Here is a 23800-nt window from a genome sequence, read left to right on the forward strand (position 1 = left end):
TCGACGTATCTATTTTTCATTTTTTCAATGTTTTTTTCCATTTCCATTTTTTACTTTTCATTTTCGTAACTGTGCGTAGCACTTATTTATTTCAAAGGCAGAAGAGGGATCTTGACTTATTGAGAACATAAGAGGTTGTTCCTTTAGATAAGTAGTTTATATATACCTCTGTAGTGCTTGTTAAGGTTTCCCCCCTCACCTTACTCTACTTGACTGAGATGACAAGGATTATCCCAAAAACAACCGATTAGAGTAGATGATACTAGTTAGTGCGCAAGCATTGTGTTTTCACTAAGCTTCACCACAAACAAGACGTATTTTCCATTGATGTATCATGGACTGAAGACAACAAGTTATTCATACAAAGACAGGACAACAGATAACAAAGTATTGATAATTGCACAAGTCCTTTTGTATTTTACCCAGCTTGTTTCAAGAGTCACGCACGGTTTCATGCGAAAATAACCTATGGATGTAAAAAACAAAACAAAAAACGAAACAAAGAAAAAACAAAAGTAAATGCATAAGAAAAGAGAGTAAGAAAACAAGAATATGAGCAAACAAACATGCAAAGTAAGAAGAAAACATGCATTCAAGCAAACAAATGAAAAGCAAACACTACTCCTACTCCTAAGCTAATGGTGCATGGGTCTGCTTATGTAAAGTGATACTTCCAATGTAGCTAGCGACGCATTGGTCAAACCATGTTGGTGAAGGCATGGTTTGTGAATAGTAAAGCTATGTGAACCAACAAACATGAAAGATATAACAGTGAAGTCAAACACACTCTGAGTCTAAATGTGTCCATAGAACATAAGTGAGTGAAAGCGCATGACATGCACTTTGTGGTCTTGCCATGGTGTTGTGCTACACTGCGTGTAGATGTTAAGTGTACACATTCTCTTGATTGTGACATGCAAGCAAACGTGAGAAAGGTAGACCACTTACATTGCACAAGTGTGCTTGCTGTGTAATATTCCTCCAATGCATGAGCGATGGGATTGTGTAGTTCGAGTGGAGGAAGAGAAATATGAGTGTGAGATTGATCTTCAATGCATACAGATGAGTGATGAGGAGCCTTGGATGTTTCAACAATTTCCTGATCGGAAGTGAAACCAACCTCAAGACAGTGAGGGCCTAACATACCGATCAACTCAGGTTGAAGTACCTGGACAGTCTATGGGGTTTCGATAGATAGATCATCATAGACCAGTGCCTTAGACAGATTAACAATGATTGAATCAACATCATGATCGGATGAAGAAGTAGAGAGATCACAACAACCAAGATTAGAAAATTCAGGATGTTTGTCGGCATCCTCATGATTTGATGAATCACACAAAGGGTTAGATGAGAAGCAAGAATGTTCGCCCTTTGCATTTCTGGAAAAAGCAGATGAAGAATCAAGTGGATGTTCAATGAATGATTTGTCCTCTCTGTTGCTGGATAATGGGCTGACATCCGATGTGTTCTGCGAATGATCAACAATGGGTGCATATGTAGACTAAGATACACATGCGAAATCAGGGATGATAGAATCACAAAAGATATCAGGAAAACAGGGAGGAGGCTTGGACATAAGGGAGTCATCCTTTGTTGAGGATTGATGCTCAAGCTCCCAGTCATACTCTTTATGAATGACAATGCAAGTTGGTTGTGCAACACCAACTCCGTCAATGGCTTTATCCTTGTTCACAATCTGGAGGATCAATAGAATACGAATATGGAGGTTGAGATACGAAATACATGTGGCAACCCATGGGATTAGCAACCAAGTTTGTGCCGAAATGGAGCGAAGTGATGTTGGGAGAATGTGACAGTTGAACAAACGTGTATGCATGTTCTCCCACATCACTCTGTAGTGGTGGAGTTGTTTGATGAGGGGATGATGGATAGTCACTTGTGACAGTGACAGTGTCCATCTGTGATTACGAAACTCCATCACTGAAGTATGCTGAGTGGGGTTTGGGCTTGAACTTCTTCTTAGGATTGACAGATTTGGTAAGGCAATACTCAAATCTGTCCATGAGATACTGGAATTTCATTTGACTTTTCGATGCTTGAAACTGCAACACAAGGAATTGGTCCCAAAATTCCATAGGTGATTCTTGTGGGGTCTTCCGTTGTTCTAACATTTTTTTGTCAAGAGGTTCTAGATCAAAATGGTGGAAACTAGATTCAATGAGATCAAAAAAATGCTCAAGTGAGTGCATGCTGTCGGGAGGTGTTGGGTGTGGAGCCTGATTATCTTCTATATTCAAAGGTATCGCCACATTGGACCCCAGTTCGAAATGGGGGAGGCAACGCCGCCCGTAAAATATTCGCTGTAGGGGGGGTCCAGGGGGGGGCCTCTAAGATACTCCTATTGGAAGCTTGGCTAACCAAAAGCCCTTACAATGAGTTATGAGCTTATATAAATAGCAAAGGGTGGGGTGACCCTTGACATTCCCCTTTGTAACTCTTCACCTACCCTCAGGACTCTTCACCTACTACATGACTATTAAATTCGACAATTGACACTTGGACTTTCACTTTACAAGATGTTACATACAATTTGCACATGTACCCATGTGAGACAAAATAGGCTTGAGCAAGCCATGCAAGCTATCATTAAGACTCAGACAGTTGCAGGAAGACCAACTCTTCGACATCCTCACGATGATCGATGATGGCGAACTAATGCCAAGCTTGGTTGTCCATGATGGTGTCTGCGCACTCAATGGTGACATCATGCTATAAGTGAAATCTTGCCTCTATTGCATCCGGGTACACTGATATGGCTCCTTTATCCAAATCATCTGACAATATGTGCATGATCGTCTTGAGTGCAGCTGGACCAACAACATGTGAATGCATAGTGTCTGCACTGATCTTCAAGTGTGTGGTGGTGACTATGCGCATCAACCTGTCGAAATACATGTTCAACTCTAGTCAGACTTGGTTCTTGTCTTTGCCTCGGTGAGTGTGCTAATGGGTGGGATCGAATGTGTGTGCATAATTACATCCATGTTGTTGAACACCCTTGCATGCGATAGACGACACTGCTCACCCTATCTGCTTTGTGCCAACTATTGGGTTGGGCCTATAGCCTGTATGGGTGCACTTTCATTAGTCTGTGCATGTTGCGCCTCTTGTTGTACTTGTTGTAGTGCTGTTTTAATCAATCCTAATTGACCAAGATTACAACTATTTAATTGTCAACCTAGGGTAGGTCTATTATTTCAATGGAGTTTTCACTATCTATGTCGATACACTATAGCCAAGAATGAAAATAGAAAATAGTAAAGAACATCACTGAATCAATTGCAGAAATTAAATCATTCATGCAGAAATTAAAACACTCTACAGAAATTAAATCACACCTCACAATTATGAGAGAAAAGGCACACCACACACTATACTAATAACTACACCAGCTGGTCAACTACCATAATGCTAATCAAATTAGTGTAACAACATAACATAATTCTGGAACTGAAGGAGATATATTCTACAAATTATACAACGACAATAGAAAACCATACAAACAATAAAATAAAGAAACAATAATATACAACTACTCTACCACTACAATCCCTGCTAAAGAGGAGGGCCCTTCCTCCCTAGCATGGGCACAGGAATGAACACGAGATTAGTTAAAGAATCAACTTAGAAACAACAACAACATCACCACAATGTCTTTGATATTAAAAACAATTAAAAGTTACAAGATCAAAATAACAGTGCTCTCTATGTCGTCTCCATACATCAGAGATTAAGTTTCTCTTATAGTTATTACATACCCAAAATCAGGAATAGATCAATCATGAGAATCTCACGATTCTCATGCTGATCATAAAATAGAAATTGTTATAATTAGTTCCTAAATACAAATGCTATTCAAATACATTGGTTAAGATCATAACCGCTTGGATCTGTCACTTTCTAAATAAACAATTCCTAACTTCCAATAGTTGTTGCGTGGAATAGTACCCACAACTTTGCCAGCTACGGTGTAACAACATCCTGCGGTCAAATGACGATTTGGGATGTAACAACAATCACTAGGTAACAACAACCTTGTAATGGCACCCGAGGTATAACAATGGTAACCCATTGCTACACTATTTCAATGTTGTTCTCCTCTCTTCTCCTCCTTGGGAAATTCCGAAGTGATCGGCACAGTGCTCAGCTGTTCTAGCTCTGCAAAGTGTTCTCCTCCACTTCTGTCTGAGAGTTTAGAATGAGGATGTAATGATTCAACAGTGGGTAAATTGTAGGGTGACGTAGTGAGGTTAAAGGAAGGGATTTAAAATAAGGAATTGTATTGTGCAATAATGTTTCCTTATTAATGTTATGTTATCGAAGGTCTAGCCTGAGGTAAAATTCCCTTTTCAGCATGATCGATCATTAAATGACAATGATTACAAAATCATCATACTTTGGTTTCAGTTTTTAAATGCTCATAGGTCATGCAAAGGTCATGTCATCATGTAATTCGCCCCCCCGGCTTAAATGTGACGACCGACCTTGGCTATCAAAAGGATATCGCATTAGATTTCCATAATTACTAAATAAAATAGGATAACGATATTACCATTTCATGATGTACCTGGTGTGACATGGAGAGAATACATTGGTGATGATGTGCGCAAATTTAATTCCGACGGTCAAGGAAACTGCTCCTAAATCATGGTGATGCATGCTGTGTATCACAATAGATAATTTACTTGGATTATTTCTAGAAGTCATCGACTGTTATAGAGGTAACAACCAAGACGACTGTTATGTATTATTGGTTTCCATAAAAGATAAAAGCAAAGAACTAAAATAGTCGTGTAATAACATTATTGTAAGATATTCCTGAAATAACACATGTTGTTTCAGATTTTGTAACAACTGCCACATAGTGGTTTTCAATTGTTATAGAAATTGTTTGTCTGTGTCCCAAAAGAGGTTTTCACAGCCAAATTATTTTCATTATTTTATTTTCTTACTTTTGTTTTTATTTTTATTTTCTTATACTTTTTTTTTAGCAGGTGTAACAGCTGTCGACAGAGGTTGGTTTTCAACTATTACACTTATTGAAAAATTAGAATTTTGGCAGCATAGGGGGGTTTTCCCCTGCTCCTGTAATCTGAAGGTCTAAATTTGTGACAATGTTAACAAATGAATCCCTTAAAGCAGGTTTATGATATAACTGAAGATGGTGCCCATTTGCAAGCAATGGTGTCCTCGCACTGTCAATGGTAACCAAATTCACAGTCCCATTGTCAAAGACCGCATCTACCTCATAGGGACCTAGCCATCTAGTGCAGAGCTTACACTTGAAGTCCTTGAATCATGAATCATATAAGAGAGCCCAATCTTCTTTCTGAAACTTCTTCTTCTTGATGAACCTGTCATGCCACTTAGCTCTCTGTTGCTGGATAATCTCTATTTGCTAGATATCGGCCAACCATTTCTCCTCCAATTCATTGAGTTAGTTCAAACTTTGCTTTTTTGCTATAGCCACATCCAAATTCCTCTGCAATGTTGTTTTCAATGTCTTGATTTCGAACTCAAGAGGGAATAAGGGATTTTTACCATACACAAGTTCATATGGTGAGAATCCCGTAGTATTCCTCCATGTAGTTCTATATGCCCACAACACTTCTGGAAATTTATTAGCCCTCGGTGACTAGCCACAGTCTTGGTAAGATTCCCCTCAATGACTTTGTTGGTGCTTTCCTGTTGGCCATTAACTTGTGGGTGATAAGGTGTTGTGATTCTATGATGGATTTTATATTTTTCAGCCAACTTTTGGATCATATCGGATGTAAACTAGGACCCTCCATCTATCACTATCTCCCTGGGTATACCAAAACAGACGAAGATGTCTTCAAACAGGAAGTCTGAAACAACATGCTCCATGGCTCTAGTTAGTGATTTTGCCTCAACCCATTTTGAGACATAGTCGGTGCAGACCAAGATGTAGGATTTCTGTCTGGATGAAGGATTAATTGGTTCGACAAAATCCAAGGCCCATTTCTCAAAAGGTTCTAATACTATTTGAGGCTATAACATAATCTCATCTGATTGCGGTGGTTGGCCCATCCTTTGGAGACTATCACATCCTTTCACAAACTTCTTGGCATCCTGAAATATTGTTGGCTAATAATATCCCGTCGAAAGGACTTTGTATCATGTCTGCTTGTCTGTGAAGTGCCCTCCACAAGGTTCCTCGTGACAAGGCTTAAGGATACCAAAGATCTCATCTTCCCTAACACAACGTCTAATCTGAAAATCTGGTCCAGTGTGATAGAGATTCCATCTATCCATGTATATGTATCACTCTATTGTATGATCTTTCTCTTTTCCTTGGAAGAAAAGTATTGTGGAAACTTCCTTACAGCAAGATAATTCGTTATATTTGCATACCATGGTGAGTAATTAGAAATAGAAAAGAGATACTCACGAGGGAAATAATTCTCAGTAGGAATGCAATTGTCATCAATAGTTAACCTAGAAAGAAAATCAACTACTACATTGTCTTTTCCACGTTTATCTACAATTGTGATATTAAATTCCTGTAACAACAATAACCAACATGTAATTCTACCATTGGTAATTGGCTTATTCATTAAAAAACGAATGGCAGAGTGGTTAGTGTGTACAAATACTTGATACCCAGTGATATAATGTCGAAACTTATTGATGGCATGCACTACTACTAAGAATTCCTTCTCGGTCACTATGTAATTGAGCTCAGTCGGGGTCAAATTTTTGCTTATGTAATAAATAGCATAAGGTTTACTATCCTCCAGTTGGCCCAAAACAACACCTACAACAATATCAGATGCATCTGTAGCTATGTGAAACGACAGTTCCAAATTGGTTCCACGTAAAACCGGAGCTGCTAATACACAACATTTCAGCTTCAAAAAGGCCTGCTCACACTTTCCTGTCCACAAAAATTCTACATATTTCACAAGTAAAGAAAACAATGGTGATGCAATTTTTGAAAAATTCTCTATAAACCTTCTATAATACTCTGCATGTCCCAAGAAACTATGTACCTCTTTTTGCATCTTGGCAGTTGGAATTTTCAGAATTACCTCTATTTTAGCAGGGTCTACCTTGATCCCATCAGCAGAAATGTAGTGTCCCAACATGATCCCTTAATTCATCATCATGTGACATTTTTTGATGCTCAAAGAAACATTAGTCTATACAAAATGTTCCAACACTTTTTCTAAATTAACTAATGTTGTTCCAAAAGCATCACCATAAGGTGTAAAATCGTCCATGAATATTTCAAGGAAATCATTCAACAAATCAGAAAAAATCCCCAGTATTGCCCTCTAAAAAGTTGTTGGCGCATTACAAAGTCCAAAAGGGAGTACTATGTATGTGAAAGTTACCCAAGGGAAAGTAAAGGTTTTTTTATCCTGATCTTCTGGGGAAATCTGTATCTAGTTGTAGCCACTAAACCCATCTAAAAATGAAAAAAAGTTTTCCCAGAAAAGGCGCCAAGGAGTTGAGCTATAAATGGTAAAGGAAAATGGTCCTTTTTAGTGGCCTTATTGAGTTCTCTGTAATCCACATAGACTCTCCACTTTCCATTCTTCTTAGGGACAATGACAAGTGGAGACACCCACTGACTGTCAGATATTGGATAAATAAAGTTATCATTCAAGAATTTTTGTAATTCTTATTTCACTACCTCCTTCAACACGGGGTTCATGCGGCACTGCGGTTGTCTAATTGGTTTGCAGCCATCTTTCAAATAAATGTGGTGAGTTCACAGGTTTGGATGAATCCCTTTCATATCTGTGTAGTCCCATGCAAATTCCTTTTTGTATTTCTGTAACAACTGTAACAACAATTTGTTTTTCTCGGCAGTGAGATTGGGATTAATGTTCAGATACTTTCCTAGTCCTATTTTGACTGGACTATTGTCAGTATGTGGAGTGGTTCTCAGTTGTTCAAAGTTTATATCTTATACCTCTTCTTCCTCCTTTAAATTTTAAATAGAAGCAATAGAAAGGGAGTTACTAATAAAGCCATTAATGATATCGTCTTCTGTCTCATCCTTGAAATATTGGGCTTTTCCCAGAGTGAGGAGTGGTAGGGAAATATCTGATTCAGGTTCAAATTCATCCCACCAGGGATTATTCAAATCCATATTTGGTTTTTTGTGGTAAATATTAAGGTTCTTTGTAGCCTAGCCATCTGAAATCATCATAGATCCGGATATGCATCCTATAAATGCATCTGCAGTGGCCAGCCAGGGTCTCCCTAGAATCAAAGGATTCCCCCCCAAGTTGGATTTGGTTTGTAAGATAAGAAAATCAGCCGAATACCTCCACGAAGCTATTGTGATTACTATGTCTTCTAATACCCCCTCGGGTTTAACACGAGACCTATCTGCTAATTCAAGTATAGTAGGCGTATGTCTAAGCCCATGTAGCCCCAGGGTGGTAAAGAGGTCCTTTGTCATCACATTATTGACTGCCCCAAGATCAATCAATGTATTAGTTATGGGATGGTCATTAATGTAGACAATAATCGTAGGGTTTCCTAGATCATTATACTTTGTTAAAAGAGGTTGAGAAGTCATTAATTTAGACAATTTCCCCATCACGTGTATGGTAGCAGGGTCCTTAGGCTTCCTTTTAGGTTTCTTAATTCACATATCTCGTACTGTTTTGGCATAAATAGGTACTTCTTTAAGAGTTTGCAGCAGAGGAATTCATACGTGTAGGTTTTGCAACTCCCTAAGGAAATCAGATTTTGATTGTGAGGTCATTCCAGTCTCAATTAATCTCTGAGGATACAGAGGATCCTGAGTCACAACAGCTGAATCCACTGCTATAGGTGTATCAGCCTTACTCGATTTGGCCATTAGAGAAGTAACAGTTCTTCTTGGGTTGGCTATTACAGGCGTAATAGTTTTCTCTGTATCGACTTTTATAGGTGTAACAACTGTCTCAAGATCTATTGTACCTCCTTTGGAAGGTTCTGATGAGCCTCATCATTGGGTAACTATATGTACCATTAATACACCTCCTAGGTTATTCAAATCTACTCTTCTCATAATTTATTACATGTTTTGATTGTATTTTGCTTAATGAGATGAGTCAAAGTGAGATATTATGCCTAGTGGACTAATGTGCATTGATTGCAGGTTTTTGAGAGAAAATCATGGAAATTTTGGCTAATTAAGGGCTGAAACTCAAATGAGACAAGGATGAGAGATTGTAGGAGGTATATCCTCCTCATTTACTCCTCACTCGTTTGAATATTTCTCCATCAATCACACTAGCTCGGAGTACAAGCAGCCAAGTCATGGAGATCAAAAGGCAGCTGAGCAAGTGAAAGTTAAAGAGCTAGCTTATCTCGAGTTTGGAAGCCGAGCCTCCCTATATTTAAGTAAGTTGTTGGAGACTTCAGTTGTATAAATAAGGAGGCCTAGAGCCTCATTAGGATTCAAAATTTTGCTGTAAAAACACTGGTCATTTTGGAATTCAAGACTTGTGGAAGACATTGTTATCTAATTTTCTGATTTGATAATGAGAATTAGCATTTCCTTGATCCAACATTGAGTTGACTTAGAGGGTTGGAGCTCTTGGGTCAGGGCCCAACCCTAGCAACAAAGGTTCCTCTTCTTGTATTTGTATGTTTAGTTGATTTCATAGTTGAATTGTCTTTAGCATTATTTCGTTGCAAGTAGTTGTGGATTTAATTAGTTTTCTTCCATTTGTGCCTTACTTCAGTAGTAGCTTAGAAGAGATAAAGGAATATAAAAAATCTGTCAGTAGGTGGATTTGGCCTCACTCATTCCTTTAGGGATCATGGTTTGAGGAAAGAATTCCTATGCAGCCCCAAAAATACAGAATTCTAGTTTCTCATGGAATTTAGGGTTTTTTGTTACTTAGGTTAGCATTTTGCTAGTTTTCAAGAATAGGATTTGATTTCCATTTATGCTATATTTAGTATTACATTAGATCTCATCAATGTTTCATATTATTTTGCAAGTTTTCCCATGCATGAAATAGGCAACTAGCTCATGAAATTTTGTTTTCCTTAGTTAATTGAAATCCTTCTTGTTTACATGATTTATGGATAAATGTCAATGCTTGATGCAGTGCAGGAGTTTCAGAAGTACATAGAGATTTCATGATCAAAAACCTCATCCCAACTTCATCCATCCATGGTCATCACTTTCTTTCACTAAAACCCTCACCAATTTCATCATTTCACAAGAGTACTTCTCCAAGCTTGTTGAGAAAATCTAGCCATCTCACAACTCTAATTTTGAGCTTTGAAGGAGTCCTAGGAACTCCCTTTCCTCATTCCATCCACCATGCACCTTCCATCACCTTCAACACCCCTCCTTTTTCTCTCGGCTGTATCCTGTAGGAATACAGGGGATCCTGTAGGAATTCAGGACATCCTATAGAACACATTAGGACATCCTATAGGTTGACCTGTAGTGGCTTGTTTTGAAGCCAAATTGTGGAAAAAACTCCATATGAAGCTAGAAAATGACCCCTACTTGTCTCCCAAGCCTTCTGACCATTCACCATCATCCCTAAGCCACCTGCCACATCACCAAAAGAGGTTAGCTTTCACACTTTCACACAAAAACGACAAAGAGAAAAATAGAGTTATTTTGTTCATTTACATGCACAATAATAGAATGTTTGATGTTTTAATTTGCATGTCTAGGATAGTAGGATTGCATACATGTTAATTTAGAATTCTTTTGAAGCAAATCCTATTAGCAGTTAGTTAGAATAATGGTGTGTTTAAGCATTTGATTTCAATCTTTTTCCTTACTACAGTAGACAAGATTGCTTTTAGTGTAGATTTCTCTTTTCCTCATTGGTAGTAAAGCTTCTTCTGAATCAATAGAAGTCTGGTTTGAAAAACCTTAGTGGTCTATATTTAGCTTAGCAGTGATAAAGAGCAGGACCATCATATTTACTTGTGTATACAACACTATCACCTCCAAGTTTGCATGAACGCTGGGTTGATAAAGTAAAGTTGGTAGCCCCAGGATTTGCAGCATTCTTGCTGCAATATTGGTGCTCATCACTTTTTGGCACCATTCACTACAAGAAAAAAGGTCATTGGTGAGGGTCATGCTTGTGACAGACCTTTAAGGTCTATCACCAATGTCGCATATGGTGACGGTCTTTAAAAAAGCGTTGTTGTAAGTGTATATAGTGATGGTCCTTTATGGTTTGTCACCAAAGCCATTTTCAATCACACTTTTGGTGAGGGTCGTTAAAGGCTCATCACTAATTCTCTCTTTGTTGACACTTTTGGTGAGGGTCGTTGAAGGCCCATCAATAATTCTCCCTTTGGTGACAATTCTAGTGACGATCTTTTATTGACCGTCACCAATGATCTTTTTGGTTACTTTTGGTGATGGTTAATAAATGTTCGTCATCATTTATCATTCCAATGAGTTTTTGATGATGCTTCATGCCTGTGGTAGACCTTTAAGGTCCATCACCAATGTTACATATGGTGACGGTATTTAAAAAATAGTTGTTGTAAGTATACATAGTGATGGTCCTTTAAGGTTTGTCACCAAAGCCATTTTCAATGACACTTTTGGTGAGGGTCATTAATCGCCCATCACTAATCCTATCTTTGGTGACACTTTTGGTGAGGGTTGTTAAAGGCCCATCACTAATTCTCTCTTTGGTGACACTTTGAGTGACGATATTTTATTGACCCTCATCAATGCTCTTTCTGGTTACTTTTGGTGACAGTAAAAAAATGTTCGTCATCATTGATCATTCCAATGTGTTTTTGATGATGCTATGTACGTGTTACTATATTTTTTGTCAAAATATAATGATTTAAGACCATTATTGTGGAGTATTTTTCATTATGTGTCCAAGTTCATAGTGGTTATAATAGCTAGTCAATTTGTTAAGAAGTAATTATTGTGTATCATTTCCCTCAAGTCATAAGAATATAGTCTTCCTATGAGTCAACACATGATTCATCTCTATTAGGTTTATTATCTAGCAAATTTCCTTTAAATAAAGTTCCACTAGTGTGTGTAGGAACTATATTATTTAATACATAATCAAGCTCTGTCAATTCTATTAATGAGAGAGACGTAGCACTCCTCAACACTTGTGGCACACCTTAACATGCTTTGAAACAATACACTAACATCCTTGGTACTTCACATGTCTTGGAACTTCTTTGTACCTAGAAAATATTGCCATGAGTAGGACACCAAAGCACATGTTGTCATGCCATAGCATAGCATATCACTCCCCTATCATGTGTTGGCATTCTCTGTAATCCCTAGCATGCCCTGGAACTCCTTGGCATAATATGGCATTGACAAAAATTAGCACTTGGAACACATTGGCACTTGGCATGTATTGGAACATGTTATTAGTGTGCCTAGCATGCCCCCTTTGAAAAAGATAAAGTCCCAACTTATTAACCCTCTTATGTGTTCATTTCCTTTCATTTTAGCTTGGTTATTCCTTTTGTTTCCTTGAAACTCCTTGATCTATTAGTGTCCCTAGCATGCACCTTTTGAAAAAGATAAAGTCCCGACTTATTAACCCTCTTATGTGTTCATATCCTTTCATTTTAGCTTGGTTATTCCTTTTGTTTCCTTGAAACTCCTTGACGCATATTGGCATACTCTAGCACCCTGCACATCCTAGCATGCCTTAGCACCTGGAATGCCTTAGCACTATTTGGCGCATGTTAGCACACCTTGGAACTACCAAGAAAACTCTAGCACTTCTTGACATTCCCTGATATTCTGGCATGCCTTAACCATTATTAGCATACCTTGTCACTCCCTCCTTGGCATGAAAACTAGCATTGATTGAGACTCCCCAACACACTCTCATATTCATTCACTTCCATGCATTTTGATCTAGTGCTCCCTTGTGTTGTCCTAATACTCCCTAACACTCTTCAGCATGCATTGGCACTCTCTAGCACACCTTAGCACTCATAAGTGAAGAATGAAACTTGTAACCAATGTTACTAGACTTGGAATAGACAATAAAATGGTGAGGAAAAAGAGCTAAGAGTTTTAATCAAATTGTGGAAAAATTGGAAAAAAAAAAAATGGGAAAAAATCGGGAGAAAATGAGTGAATTTAATAAATAAAAATATACACATATATTGATTTAAAAAAAACATTTTTCATTGATATTCAGTAAAGCCATATCCAAACAATTCATAATATCAATAGATGTCCAAAATATCATGAATGAATAAGCATCTCATATATGTTATGAGTCCAAACATGATCCAAAGTACTGATTTATGACTCCTAAAATAAAGACTTCAAGCCTCAAAGGGTACCTGGAAACACCTTAGACGTTTCTTGTATAACACTGGTATAGGAAAATAATTTAGGTGGTGCTCTATAGTCCTATTGTTGGGAAAAGACATGACTTTGAAATTCTAGATTAGGGAAGTACCTTTCCATGCATGTAATAAGTCCTCTGTGAACCTCCCCATCCTCATTAAATTTCCTCTTATCATAAAAATACTATGGGTTTAAAAAGTACCTAGCAGCATGTAAGGGGGAATGCAATTTCATATCCCAATGTGCATCAATAATTTGCCAAAGAGGCATATACTTTTCCTCCTCATCCCCATATCTTCTTTTGATGGCCTCCTTTGCAAGATCCATCGCCTCATAAATGTAACTCATAGTGGGTTTATCACCATCAACCATCCTGAAAGTTCAAGCTTTCAAATTTAAATTAATACGAAATATGGAAAATAAAAAGAAGCTTAAAATTAAATTTAAAACATGAAAAAGTTAAAAGACTTGAAGTACTTGAGAACTCTAACAAGGGACTCCATCACAATAATAATCTCTTCAGCATATTTCCAGAAACCGTCATTAAACACAAGTGCAACAACTTCAATGTCTTCAAGGCTCTTGGAATGTTTAGATGCCATCCACTCAGGTCCCAAGGACATCCTCTTTAGATTTATCTTTTGCTCAACCAAAAATTTCAAAGATATGATATTTGTTATAAATCTAGTCACTGAAGGTCGAACAATTTCTTTACCTTCAGTGTATTTTCTGATGGTGTTTAAGACAATAATGTGGTTGTATTGGTATTTGGTTATGGATTTTTACTTCTCCACAACCTCATGTATCCAATGAAGCTTACCAATTTCCTCAAGCATTAAATCTATACAATGGGAAACACAATAGGTCCAAAAAATAATGGGGTGCCTAATCTCAAAAGGTATACCAACATCCATATAATTAGCTGCATTGTCAGTGACAATTTTTACAACATGTTCTTCTCCCACTTCTTGAACAACTTCCTCCATCATTTCACAAATAAGTTGTGCAGTCTTAACCTTGTCTGAGGCATCCACTGATTTGAGAAACATTGTACTTACTTGACAAGATACAAGGAGATTTATTAAAGTTCTATTCCTCTGATCTATCCATCCATCACTCATGATCATGCACCCTATTTATACCCATGATGAACGAAACTCAGATAGCACAAGCATGGCATCTTCAACACTTTCTAATAGAAAATTTGTCCTAATGCTCTCTAATGAAGGAGCTTTGAACCCTGGACCTGCAACAACAACTGCATCAATCATTACTTGCCAATAAGGACTTATGGTACAGTGGAAAGGTATGTCAGAATAGTACCAAAAGTTAGCAATGACCTTCCTTGCTTGACTATGGATACATTTTTCCAACCAATGGTATCCAAGGTAGGTTGGGAACCAGGTTTTGTGCGGGGAGAAAAAAAGGTGTTTATGTTTCCACCTCCAATGTTGAATGCAGGAGGATTCATTTGGCCTTGAGTTTGACTTGGACTTAGAGGCATGTGTGGGAAACTTTGGAATTGCATTGAGGATTCAATAGATGGAGATGACAATGGGGTAGTGGAAGAAAAATTGTCAACTTCAGGAGTTCCTATTTATTTATTTTTCTTTTCTTTCTTTGCATTATGTTGACTCAACATATCAATGGCTAAGGTTGCTTGGTGTTTGACATTTTTGTCAATGTTTTTGCAGAGCCCTATATCATGGCCAGGTATTTGTGCAAGGTGGTACTTGAATCTATAAATTCCTCCACTACATTTCACTTTGCAAAATTTAGAAAGGAGCTTAGGGTCTCCAAGAATCTTGTCACAATAAGCCCAATCAAAGTCCTTCTCCCTCGACATTGTTTTTGTTTTGGACTTGTGTTTAAATTGCGACTTCTACTTAGATTTGGAGTTATGCCTTCTATTTAATTTTTCTCCTGTAAAATACAATAAAACATTAAAATTAAAAATGCCATATCTAACCTCGCGAAAAAGAGGGTTGGTTTTAAAGGCTATGAGGTTTTGTTAAGGATCAAAGAGGAGTCTGTCTAGCAACACAAGCACATTTCGATCTAATATATCATTATGACCTTGAAACACAATTAGGTATATATGAGGAAATGCTACCTAAAGGAAATATTATAAACATATATTGCATTTTAATATTGAATTTTCAAGTTCGTTTAGCATAAGACAACTGAACCAATACATCAATAACAGATTCTAGAAGAACAAAAATACCCAAAGTTGTGAATGCATGGTTAAATCCTTTGAAGTCGGCAAGACATCGACCAAGGAAGGAATGCTTCATGACTTGGTTGATGGTTGGTATGAAACCATTTCTTAGTGCATTTTTAAAATTTATTTAAGCCCCATTTATAGGGTTGAAAAGTCATAAAGGAATACGGAAAACATTTGATTGTTGAACAATGAAACTTAAAACTTGCCATTGAAAACGACATTGAAACTTCAATATAGTAATATACCTATTAGTTAAGCCAAGTGCCAACGTACCTCAATTGTTGAATAGTGAAGTGGCTAAGCCTAAAGGTAACACATGCTGAAGGTGACGCATGACTACTTGAGGGTCGATATGGAGTATGGATAGAGCACACATTGGTGACTGCTTGATATGGAGTCTGGACTTAGGCTCACCTTGGCGGTTCCTCGATATTGAGTTTGGACTGTGTAATAGTGAGTAGTGATTGATTACTGAAGGTCTCGACGTATGATTTTGGGGCCTGAGAAATGAGAAATAAATTTTTGAACGACTGATGTTTAGTTTTTAGCAATGCATCATACCTAAACTTGAAAAACTCGTGCTCGTCGAGTCAAGGCTGAAAATCAAATAAATTGGAATCAATCACAGGAATCTATTTTAGTCGGCAACACATATTTAGATTAGATCATTTGGAGAGTGAGCAGATTCTGACTCGTCATTAATTGCGATTGATCAGCGAGTCTTGTTTCACTACTTGTAACTAAAATCTGAAGTGAAACTAGGAGATCTTACAATTGAAACTAATTGTGAATTTTCTAAACTGAAATTGGCCCATCAACATCGTTTATATTTGTGGTTGGGTGCGTCAATGGAATAGATTCATTTTAAATTAGGTTCATGCAAAAAATATTTTATGGAAGATGTTTCTTTTATGTTGAGGAAGACATAGTAAATTTTTTTATTAAATTTGAATAACAATAGTATCTACTCTATAGCTCCCGTATCTCATTATTTTTATCTCCTATAACTCATACAGAAAGTGGGGTAATACTGTACATGTAACATCAAGCTCCACTCCTTTTAATCCAAAGTTTTGCATGAAGACCTTTGTGTCTCTTGCACCACAAAGCCTTCACTGTAGAGTGTGGAGTTAACACCTACCTATGCATGACAAAAGCTTATACACATAACTTTTGACTTGGTTTATTCACCTTTTTTCCATTCTTTGTTTGGAGTCTAGGACAACAAGCTCCACATAGTTTTTTTCCATACCTCTATGTGAGTGTAACTTTGTGCATTTTCTTTGCTTCAACTAATATCAAAAGAATTTGTGAGCTTCTTTCAAGGCATGAATACATGCTTCAATCATGGAAATTAGCAAAGTTTCTAAAGCAAAAAATAACCATGGAGTTATCCTTTTCCATTTCAAATATGTTAGGATTCTACTTAGAGCTTTTTAGAGATAATTATTAATTGACCCTCTACTTTTCCCATTTCCTTAACATAAACTGCATCTCTTATTACATTTCTAATCAAGATATTTACATCAAATACTAGATCAAAGGGCCAAGGAGTTTTCATAAATGCTTCCTTGTTTAGTATAAGAATAAATGGTCAACATGTTAGCTTGGCTCCAATTTCTTGGGAATTAATAATAGTTTTGAAAAATGACTACTCTTGTTTGAATCTAGAACTATGTTTAAGCTTTGAAAACGGATTTTCCTCCAAATTGATCTTGGAAAGGTCCTTATTAAAGGATTCTCTATATCTCCTCCACTAGAATGAATGGCTTGTATGTTGAAAAGTATAGCAGAGCTCCCTTCTGAAAAGCCTGATCATCCCATTGTCACCAAGAGCTCCTCCTTTTCCCCAAATTGGACCAATAACCACATTGAGTACTTAATTATGATCCAACCTGAGAAAATTTGATTGACACTGCAACTCAAGAGCTATTAAATTTAAAGTGTGCTAATATGATTCGTCATTCTTTCATTGGATAAGTATATTGCTTTTGAATTTGTCATTTATGCTTGTAGTATGTGGTACTAACCTTGTTTCACCTGAAAGGGTTTTTATTCTTGGACTATGACAATGCTAGTAAGATTTAGGCCTTTTGTAGTATTTGTACCCCATGATCATCTTTGCAAGATGTATGTCCTATGTGGAAAGAAATAAGCATTTAGTTATTACCCCTAAACTAAAGCACTGTTTCTTTTATTAGGTGCCATGTAACGTCCTCTACAAATTGAGGATGAATGGGACATAATATCCTATCCATCCCCATAGACTATAGTCCTCCATAAAGGGGAAAAAGCCCAAAAATACCCATTGTTGGGAAATTTTTGGGGAAACTGGGCTTAAAAAACCCAAATTTGGGGCTTGGAGTAAGGTTTACTCAACCACTTAAGAATATGAAACCCCTCTAGAAAATCTATAAATAAGGAAGGATTGAATTCATTTTGGATCACCAAGTGTGGATTAATTCATTTGTTCTTGAGCATTAGGTCTAATATTTTTTGACCCCTTCTATATCTTGTCAATTTGGTGGTGAAATATTCCACCCTAGTTGACATTCCCTTACTATCTCGCTGTTTGAGCACAAGGGTCTTTGGCTAGTCATCAAATTCTGTTGGATATTTGTCTCTTGTCTTTTTCTGGGCACAAGATTTCTGTTAAAGGTGAATGAATTTGGAGGATAGTGCATGATAGCTTAGTTTTGTTTGGCATACACCTCTCTTGAAGGAAGCACCAAAGTTTCTGAGTCCTTAATATCTTGTTCAGGGCAAAGCACTTACCTTAGGCAGTGGATTTGTTTCTGGCACTTGGAGTAGCGAAACTCTTTGTTTTATTTAGTTTTTGCATGCACAGTTAAAAGGAACACTTCCCTAGTTATTAATTCTCAACCTTAGCTAAGGAAGCATGTTTGCATATCTCATATCATATTCACTAGTGACAGGCTTTAATTGTCTTATCTATCCATGCAAGGAAGGTGCATTAGGATTAGGAGTTAAGAAAGTTGAGACATTGTTGTACATGTTTCCAAATTCATTGTACCTTCTACACTAAAGGAAAAGTGAATAGTAGTGTTTGAAATTTTTAGTTATTTCTTGTTTCAAAGAGTAATAAATAGTGATGTGATTTGAGTTTCAAATTTGTGTACTTATTGTTACTTTCTTTAGTGGCATGTGCTTCCTTGTTCAGAACAAGGGGTTTCTATACAGTATCTAGACTCCAAAACTTCTTCAATGCAAAATAAATATCAAATCATGCCCTTGTACTCCAAATCATCTAAGGAATCACCCTAGAGAAGTTCCAAAGTAGACCAATGAGCTTTAACAAGCCAACTCCAACCCCATGTCACTATACAAGTGTTGACATGACTGCTACAAAAATTATTCTGAAGTGTTGCATCCTACACCAATTCTTAAGATGGATGCCCAAATGGGTTCTATAATGAGGCTCAACCTTCATTACCACATTTAATACTTTTCAAAGGGATCAATCCCTTTAAACCATACCAATTTTTACACTTTCATAATTTGGCCATGTTCCTATGAATTTATATTTTGTATGGAAAAGTCAGTCCTATTTTACATGTTTATTAAATTTAGGAACAATTATAGGTCAGCTCCAACAAAATGTGAACAAATTTGTGGGTTATGTTGGCATTTCTCCAAATACTATCACACATGTATATATAATCACACATTTTCCTTTTTATATCTTGATTAGTTGAACAAAAAGGTTCGTTGCCTGTGTAATTTTGTCCCATACCTCCACATCAACACTCATAGATAACAATATTCTTAATTATTTATCCATGTGCACAGTAAGGTCCCTTTTGGTTGCTATTTTTGATGGAGAAACCTCTGAGAGTACACCTTTTACCATAAAGATGTTGTTGTTAGATAGAAATCTCCAGAGGAGTCTTACACCAGACATATAAATGGCTATTGTATATCACAATAATAAGCATTAACATATGAAGATGTGCAGACCCTAAATTATGTGCATTCAATCCATTACTTTTTCTTTCATGGAAAATTTCGTTCTGCATAGTAGATGTGTGGTGGTACTTGAGTGTGTTCACATAAAATTTCTAAGGCCAAACCTAGATTCTCATGTGTCATGGAAATTCAACATATGCCTTATTCACCTAAGAACTACTTGTAACTCATATTAGGGTACTCATGTACAATATCACTCATCCCACTTAACAAGTTAGCAAGACAAGGCTCATCACATCCAACCTTGGTCGAAAACAATTAATCAACACAATTTACATCTTGACATGCCATAGCACCTAACATGTCTTAGAATTCCTTGGCACTATGTGGCATGCACTAACAACCCCTACATTCCTTGGCATGCTTTGACACTCCCTAGCACACCGTGGCACTTCATGACATGCCTTGGTAGTTTAGCATGCCTTGCCATTGCCTAGCATATAACCTTGTCACTCCCTCCTTAACACACCTAGAACTCATTGAAACTCCCTCTCACACACTCTTATTCACTAATTTCCATGCATTTTGAACTAGTGCTTCCTTATGTTTCCTTGACACCCCATAACACTCCCTAGCTAATCATAGCACTTGACAAATCTTGGCCTACCGCCTTAACACTCTAGCATTCCTTGGCACTACATAGTATACCTTGTCACTGTCTCCTTAGCACACCTAGACATCGCTAACACTCTTGGTCACAAACTCTTATTCATTCATTTCCAAGCATTTTTACCTAGTTCTCCCTTGTGTTTCCCTAGCACTCCGTATCACTCCTTGACATCTGTTGTTACACCCTAGCACCTATCACATCTTGGCATGTTGCCCTAGCCTCTAGCATGCCTTAACATTGCCTAGCATAGCTTGTCAATTTGTCGTTAGCATACCTAGAACTCACTGAAACTTCTAATCACAAACTCTTATTTTTTCATTTCCATTCATTTTGACATAGTTCTTGCTTGTGTTTCCCTATCACTCCCAGCTAACACTTCCTTACATTAGTTGGCACATATTGGCCGCATGTCGCCCTAAAACTCTAGCATTCCTTAGCATTGCCATGCATGCCTTGTAACTCCTCCTTAACACACTTGGAACTCACTAACACTCCATGCCACACAGTCTTATTCCTTCATTTCCATGCATTATGACCTAGTGCTCCCTTGTGTTTCCCTAACACTCCCTAACACTCCTTGGCACACATTGGGACGCCATGGCACTTGTGACATCTTAGTAGGATTTCCTAGCACTCTATTGTCTATTGGCACTACTTATCATACGTTGTCACTCCCTCCTTAGCACACCTATAACTTGTTAACACTCCCTATCACACAAGCACATTCATTCATTTACATTTAATTGAAACGAGTCCTCCCTTGTGTTTCCTTGGAAATCCCTAGCATGTGTTGGCACCACCTCCGAGAACCTAGCACACATTGGCATGCCTTAGCACTTAGGCATGTCTTGACATGCCTAACATTCCTTGGAACTTTATAACATGTGTTAGAACTTCCTAAAATTCCTTTCACACCTTGTCACTCCCTAGTTTTCATGCCCTCATAGACAGCCTTTCTTTTTTTGTGACTTAGGAACCTAACCAAGTCATTGAAAAAATAGTGTTGTGCCTAGACCAATGTCTCCCTTGTCTCAAACTGCTTTTTCCATCCTCTTATCATAATCGTAGGATTTCCTCGTACAAGTTCTAATATGAAATTCCCCTAACACACTTGTCCATGGGACACCTAGAATTCACTGAGACTCCCTGGCATAATCTCTTATTCATTCATTTCCATGCACTTTGACCTAGTTCTTCCTTATGATTCCATGACACTATCAAACACTCCTTGACATGCATTGACACTATCTGGCATATGTCAGCATGAATTTCCATTCCTTGGCATGCCATGACACTCCATAATTATCATTCCCTCATAACTACCCTTATTTTCTTTTAGACTTAGGAACCCAACCAAGTACTGCCTCGACTATAACAACTTTACCAAGTTACATTTACTAGAACTAGACCATGCCTTGTTACCCTATTGGACCATAAATCATCTTAGGCTTCTCATGTCCAATATTAACTCATCCTACTTAACAAGTTAACAAGTCAAGGCTCACATCCAATAGTGCCCATTAAACAACTAAGCAACATAGTTTACATCTTCACATGCCATAACATCTGGCATGTATAACAATCCATTGGCACTTCATGGCACACATTATCATCCCCTGCATTCCTTGGCATGATTTTCCACTCCCTAACAGACCCTACCACTCCCTAACATGCCCTAACACTCTAGCATGCCTTGGCACTACCTAGCATATACCCTTGTCACTCCCTCCTTAACACAATTGGAACTTGCTGACACTCCCTATCACACACTCTTATCTATTCATTTCCATGCAATTTGAACTAGTTATCCCATGTGTTCTCATGGCACTCACTGACACACATTGGCACACTCTATGACTTGGCACATCTTGGCATGTCGCCCTGGCACTCTTGCATTCCTTGGAACTACCTAGCATACCTTGTCACTCCCTCCTTATTACACCTAGAATTCACTGACAATCCCTGTCACACACTCTTATTCATTCATTTCCATGCACTTGAAACTAGTGCTCCCTTGTTTTTCCCTGACACTCCATAACTCACCCTGGCATGCGTTCGCACACCTTAGCACCTATCACATCTTGTCATGTTTCTCGGGCCTCTAGAATGCCTTAGCACTACGTAGCATACCTTGTCACTCCCTCCTTAGCACACCCTGAAATCACTAAGACTTCCTGTCACAAACTCTTAATCGTTCATTTGCATGCATTATTTTCACCTAGTGCTCCCTTGTGTTTCCCTAATGATCCCTAACACTTCCTAGAACTATTTGGCACACCTTGGCACCTAGCACATATTGGTTGAATGTCACTCTCGCACACTAGAATGACAGCGCTGCTTAGCATACCATGTCACTCCCCTCTTACCACACCTAGAACTCATTGAAACTCCCTATCACACACTCTTATTCATTCATTTCCATGCATTTTGACTTAGTGCTCCCTTGTGTTTCCCTAGCACTCACTAACACTCACCACACTTTGGCACACCTAACTGTAATGAGTTTCACTAACAGTTTATCCAAAAATCCTTCCAGAGTCTAGCTAGTTACTTGTTCTTCACTAAGATATTAGGGTTAAGTTTATTGTATAGTTTTCAGTGTGAAAATATTACTAGGTGTTTTTATCGCATAGAGTAATTATGATCTTCCCCATGTACACAGGATAATTGAGAAGTGTTTCCCATAATCATGCAAGTGGAACTTCAACATGTACATCAGGGTAACCACAAAATATTTATCATATTTGCACAATGAAAGTTGATACAAAAATATTTACATTATATACGTGAATGTACTAAGATCAAGACCATTAGCATCATATTTACATATTTACCACAAGACGAGGGTCATTACAACCACTTAAAAATAGCCATAAGGCCTTCCTCTTTTACAACTCCTTGACCACAAGGGTTTAATTGAAAAACACATAGTTCCTTTAAATATTTATAGGTTGAGGTAGCCACTTGAAGCCCTTGAACTTAAAGATAATCAAATATTTGCAGTTTGTTACAATAACAAGTCCATTATGCACACTCCTCATCTTAGAGTTGGGTAGAGAGGGAGAATACTTGATTGATGCCAACCTTGTAAATGAAAAACTTTGCCTACTCATTGGTTGGACACTCCACCACTAGTTGACACCACTAACACACACCAAAAGTCCAAGATACCCATAATATGTGCCCTACACCCAAGGGCTTAGACTACACCTCCATAAAATGTACCTTCAACTTTAGACGTCCCAAAATAGTAATATCGTAACCCTAGCCTATTTTGTTAGATTTTTGTAACTTTCTCCTTAACTAACATTTGTTTTTAACTATTTAATCCACTTACCATATACTCTCTCTTGTTTGCACCCACCTAGTATACAAGAACACTTATGTTTTTAATACAACCAAGTTAAGAGGGCATGTTTCTTTCTTACACTTAAATGTTTTCAATACAACCAAGTTAAGAGCACGTGTTTCCTTTTCAAATTCCAAAAGTATAACATGTCTATCTCTATAAACTAACAACAAAATCATTGCATAAAAAAGGTAAGCTTAAAATTAAATTAAAATTAGATTATTATTATTATGATAAATACACCAAATATGGAAAAATTGTTTTCAAACACAACCATAAAAAAAGTGTTAGTTT

The sequence above is a fragment of the Pinus tabuliformis genome, chromosome 9 (genome assembly GCF_031772625.1).
Source record: "Pinus tabuliformis cultivar Carrire ecotype Pingquan chromosome 9, CPIR1, whole genome shotgun sequence".
Taxonomy (NCBI): Eukaryota; Viridiplantae; Streptophyta; class Pinopsida; order Pinales; family Pinaceae; genus Pinus; species Pinus tabuliformis.